Source organism: Lissotriton helveticus, chromosome 6, assembly GCF_964261635.1.
Source record: "Lissotriton helveticus chromosome 6, aLisHel1.1, whole genome shotgun sequence".
Lineage (NCBI taxonomy): Eukaryota > Metazoa > Chordata > Amphibia > Caudata > Salamandridae > Lissotriton > Lissotriton helveticus.
In genome coordinates, this window is record NC_136067.1 from 703,986,857 (window position 1) to 703,993,241 (window position 6,385).

The following is a 6,385-nucleotide window of genomic DNA, read 5'->3' on the forward strand; positions in this document are numbered from 1 at the left end:
AGTAGCATACAATAGCTCTTTTGCCCTTACTTGCTTCATTTTCCCCACCCATTATCTGGTAGAGGGGATTAGTTTTGTTTTCCATCTTTGCAGCATCAGATCTGGCCACCAACATCGAAACCGAATAGCTTTTGATGTTGGGAAGTAATTATCAAGGTGGAATCATAGCCTAACAGCCCCAATGAAGCACTAGGCACCTGCTGTATTTGCCACACTGTCCTCCAGGTACAGAAATATCACTTTCCAAAAACTTGGCTAGCTTCACATTGCCAAATGATGTGGGACCCGTTTGCTACTCTGCTTGATTCATGTCTGAAACAACAGCCAGACAGCGACAAGTTAATCTCTCAGAGAAATTTCAGGATTCTGCAGACCAACCATTTCACATGTCAGAGCGATTCTGCTGGTAAACAGAACTGTGCCTTGGGATGCAGAACGTCAGGACATCAGAATGTAGGCACTGTGTCTCTCTAGCATGTCAGTACATGTCAACCCAAATCTGGGTTAGCTCACAGTGCCTCACCTGAACTCCTAACCATCCAGAGTAACAGGTGATTTTGGTAAGCCTAGAACATGAACCTCTAGTCCCCAAAGGAACCTTGGAAACAGATCATCACTTTTCGTATGTCACTTTTGCATGCCCTTCGTAAACAAAGGAAAGACACAATGGAAGAAAACAATATATTTATTGACACTATTGTAGTCTATTATGAAGCAGATGTGCTGTGATAAGTAGACAAATACAACTAAGCAAAGTAATCAACATTACTAGCAGACTGTATATAATGACAACCCAACCATGGTAAATTTAATATCAGTCTAGACCTATTCTTAATGTGTACGCCAAGAGATATATTAGTGATCTCTGGGATTAGCAATGGACCCCATACCTGGCATGCGTTTGCATCAGGACAGGGCTCTCTGATGGAATTCTTGTCTCTGTCCATTAAGGGAGAAAACACAGTTTATATGATGAAACTACTGTATTGCAAAGCTGCAGCTAAGCTATCGTCTTGTGTCTAAAATGCTAGGACCTGTTTCTGACTGAGCAGAAGACAGTAGGGAAACAACCATTACAACGCAGTCATTACAACGCAACACCCTTTACATTTCATGCAAATACAACGCAGCCATTACAATGCATGTCACTACAACGCATGCCATTACAACACATGCCACTACAACACATGCCATTACAATGCATTACAAGGTAAGTAATGGGAAATAGTCATTTTTACCCCTACACTATCCAACACTTACCCTACTGTTGCACTCACTGGAGTGGGAATAGTAATGTTTACCCCCACACTACACAACACTTACCCTATTGTTGCACTCACTGGAGTTGGAATAGTATTTTTTATCCCTACACTATCCAACACTTACACTACTAGTGCCCTAAAAGTATTATGTGTTGTAATGGTATGCATTGTAATGGTATGCATTGTAATGGTATGCGTTGTAAGTGTAGTTTAAAAAAATGAATTGTGATGGCATGCATTGTAAAATGATGCATTTTAATGGATGTTGCCATGTAAAAAATGCATTGTAAAGGCATGCGTTGTAAAAGTGTCCTATTCAAGACAGTACAACATGTTGTCATGTATTCTAAACGTCCTTGTATGAAATGGGCAGACTAAATCCCAAGAAGAGTCACTGAACAGCAAACCAACATGTATAGAGCATTTCTAAAATAATGTCACAAAAACAAAAGTATTACATGCGGTTGTGCTAACAGAAGCAGCCTAAAACATCTAATATGCTAAAGTAAAGAAGAACCAAGTTGGGCAATAAAAGGGATATCACTACACTCATAAAACTGCATTCTGCGTCAGTTGACTCCCATCAATACTGTAAAGTTCAATTTATTACCCTTACTGCCCCGTTCTCTTGTCAGTATAAATCATTCTTATTTTCCCCACAAGTATCAATCCCTCTGCCTGATCCAAGAAACCTTTTCCACGCATCTGGCACCTTGGATCTGGGGTTTCAATCAAATCTGTGACCTAGTTTTGACTGCTCTAAATTAGACTAATATCAATTGTCTTTAATTTGCAAACCAGGACGTTATAAGAGCACTGCAACCAGAGATTCTGCCCAGTTAACGCTTTAATTTCTAACCAATTTTTCCACCCATCCCCTAGTACAAAATCAATCACATTGGTAAAACCCATTGGCCCCCATTTCAAAACTATGCTTTGATCCATCCTTCCCCTGGGATCACAGGCTGAATCCGATAGGTGTGTGGCAGCATATTAATGTAGGGGTTGAATATCACCTATAGAGATCCTTTTTTTTTTTTAAACCAATGTAGAATCTTATTACAAACTTTCTTGGTCAGCTTTAAAACATCACTTTTGATGGATTCCCTTAATATCAAGCTCATTGGGTCATTCTTAAAAATTCCAACAGAATCATATTTTGTATACAATCTGAACATATTTTGTGCAAAATAGTATTCTTGCAAATTAGAAAGGGCTAAGCCACCTTCCTTTATGTCTCTATGCAAAGTGCTAATCTAGCCATTTTATTCTGCCAAATAAAAGATAAAAACGGAGATTCAACTTCTTTAAAAACTGCAGCCTTCTGCACATAAGGTATTGTGGCAAAGGGAAAACTAAACACTGGTAAAAGTAACATTTTTATCAATGCCACCCTCCCCAAAAGGGTAAGAGGGAGCAAATTCCAATGTGCAATCAAAGCTTTAACTTTCAAAAGCAATGGAGCAAAGTTTAATTCTAACAAATCTTCAATTTGGACATATATCTAATCCCCCAATTAATTCCTCAGTTGCTCATGCACGCATGGCAATATCTGGAAGCAGAATATCAGCCTCTCTATTACATACAATTACTCAGTCTTTTTATTAAACACCTGATACATTGAGAACATTTCAAACACTCTTTCCTGTGTAGTCATCCTAGTGACTAGCAAACAAAAATGCATCATCCACATAGAGCTCTCTTTTATTCATCTGTAGTATAGGAGGTAAAACCTCAGCATCTTTCCACATTGCGATTGCCAATGGTTCAATAAAGAAGGTACAGAGGACCAGGGACAACCTTGCCAAGCTCTACGCAATATGTGCTTTGTTCCAGCCTCTGATGCATTAATGATAATTTTTTGCTCTGCTCTCTCATGCATTTTCTGTATCAATTTCTGATATGGGAGGGTATAATAAATCTCTCTAGGATGCTAAAAAAAGTCTCCCAGACCAAAACATCGAAAGCCTTTTCGGCATCCTGTAGGAAGTTCTCAACAGACATTTGATTGACGGATAAATAATCAAGTGCTTCCACTAAATAATGTGCGTTTGTTCCTAATGAACACTCTGAAATAAAGTCACTCTGTTCATGGGTTATCAATTTAACAACTATCCCATTAAATCTACTTGCCAGTAATTTCATGCTCATCTTGTAGTCTTAATTCAGTAATTTTATTGGTCGATATGAGTTTGGATTCTGAGCATCTGCCCCTTTTTCAGAAAACTGACCAAATTACCTGCATTAAAAGAAGGTAAGATGGGACCGCCATCTAATACAGAATTAGAAGCTAAGAGCAGGTGCTCCATTAAAACATCTAAAAATCTCTTATAAATTCTGATGGAAAATCATGGTAACAACAGACCTTACAGTTTGGCAAGCTGCTAACTACCTCAACCAACTCCTCCTTGGAAAAGGGGCTGATCTTTTTTTGCCTATCCTCCTCCGAAAGTGTTGGTATATCCATGCCCCCAAGAATGTCTCTAGTGCCACCTTATCAACTACCCGAGTATAACTGTAGATCTGATTATAATGTTCTTTTTTTTTTATTTCTTTATTATTCAGTTTATAGCAAATAGTATTTGTGAATCAGACAATTAAATGATAAATGTAGGAATATTACTCAATTGCATGTAATAGTACCAAAGCATAAATCACATTAGAACAAAAATGAGAGACAAACAAAGGTAATCAAAAGCAGCTGCATTTCATATTGACATCTCCACATACTGTAGCATAGGCTGCCAGATTTTAACCCCTAGTTGTTTCTTCCTCAAAGATTGTATGAGATACAAGCTAAATTCAAGATTAAAAACATTATGAAACTTGGCCCGCCACATTTCATATGATGGCACCTCTGATTGCAGCCACATAGAAGCGTCACATAATCGGGCAACAGCCTTAGCTATAAATATAAAATATCGAAAAGGATAACAAATCTGCGTGGGTTCAATATCCTCACCCACACCTACTAACATAATCTCTCTAGGAATACAGACATCGACCCCGGTAGTTTGCAATAGAAATTCTGAGATGCCATCTATAAATTGTTTTAAAACTGTACAATCATAGAATATATGTACAATATCCGCTATCTCTGCCTGAGATCTGAAACATTTCCCATTGTGTACCCCACCCCACTTCATCATCTTAACCGGTGTATGGTATAAGTTAAAAAGAGTTTTATAGTGTTGGGTGCGTAGATTTGCCGTCAATATATCATTACTAGCCATATCTTAGATATTTTGTATCGCTCCACTAAATCTGTAAAAGAAATAATTATCCCAGCCCTGTACATATCCCCTAGACGTCGTATCCCCTTGCCCTTCCAAGTAGCCATCCTTGTGTCCCAAAACACCAACGGAAATATTTCCGTGGAGTTAATAGGCGTATAGTAGCCAATACGATTTATAGATACAATTTTGCGTATCAACTTTCACGCCTTATATGCAGCAGGCATTGAAAGAGGAAAAAAACGAGGAGAAATGAAAACATTTCTCCTCGTTGCGCCTCGCTACTCCACCTCTAGGGTGGCGGAACATTCACACGCATCTCCAGATTTGCGATTTCTCGTAAATCTAGAGATGTGCTTGTTCCATGGGTGTTGCGTGGGAACACCCACAACAACACCCATGGAACGCCCCTTCCACGCACTGTGCTGCGTGTGAAGGGCCCATATTTACAAGGAGAGGGAAAGTCATTCAGGGTGGTACTTCCTCTCCCTGTAAATATGGAGAAGCCCCCAGCGCCACCAGTACATCACGAAAAGTGACGTAGTGGTGGCGCGGGGACTTGTAAATCTGCACCTTTATGTTTAGAAAGCTGTATTATCAAAGGCCCCCGCTGCTTGATGCCTTAGGATCATGTTCTAAAAAGATTTGAAACGCAAAGTTATCTGGCATCCTGAATAACTCCTCCTTAATCACCTTAGCCAGTGTTCTCTCTTTGTTTCTGTACTCTGCAAAGTTCACCAACATAGTCCTAAGATGCTTTTTTTTCAGTTTTATATAGTATGAACTAGACCCGAGACATCGGGTATCAGAGCGCTTTACATAAGCACCAGTTTCGTTCCAGAAGAACACACATTAATTTTCTTGTTAGGCACAAGGAGATTAAGCGATTTGCCCAAATTCACAGGATGTTGAGCGTTTTTGCTGAGACTCGAACCCGGTTCCCCAGCTTCGAGGGCGACCACTCTAGCCATAAGGCTACATCCTCTCCCCAACTCTCCCCATACTTAGCTTGGCCAGCAACCTGAGCTGGGACTTTACAAGCCCGCATGATTTTCAAGTTTTGATTATAATCTGGAAACACAAGAGCCGTAATTAAATTTTCGACCAAAGATAAACACCTCTGTGGCATCCTCATTGTGTTCTGGAATTCCCGTTATCCATAGGTTGTACCACCTTGCAAGGTTCTCCATTTGCTGCTGTTTATCCTTGAGCCACAATATATCATTTGCCAGATGTTTATTACCTTCTTGAAGTGAGTGAACCTTATTCTCACTTTCAGACACCCTTTGCTCCATCTAATTTAGTCTGGTAGAGAGGTTCCAAAATTGTACACACACCAAGTCTAGCCGATCTTTTAATTCATCCGCCATTTTTGTCTGTGTTGTTTTAAACGATTTAACCTCTCTTAACACCTCCTCTAACATGCTCAATAGATCTGAGGAATCTCCTTCTCCACCAGCAGGACTAGTTAGAGAGACCCTTTAACTTACCCAGTGAGGTTTTCTTTTGGAGTGTTTTTATACATCTTCAATGATTCATTATCTCATGGCACCATAGTCGCTGAGGTCGAAAATATCCGGACCGCATAGAAGGAGAGAGAGGGTCTTTTACTTGCTAGCCCATAAACGTCAGTGAAAATCACAAATAAAGACACTGTTTAGATGCCAGGTTCAAAGGAGACAGCATTATCCAGGAAATACAGTAAGAAAGCTGCGGTCCTGGAATCAATAAAACAAGAAGAAACAATGCTCTGTAGCTGGCGCTTATATTCGATGCCCCTAAGGACATCGCTTTTTCAATAAACCAAAGAACTATAAATATGTGCTTCATGTCTAACTTCCTGATTTAGCTCCAGTAGGCTCTCTGAAATGACAGCTTGAAACAGCAGAA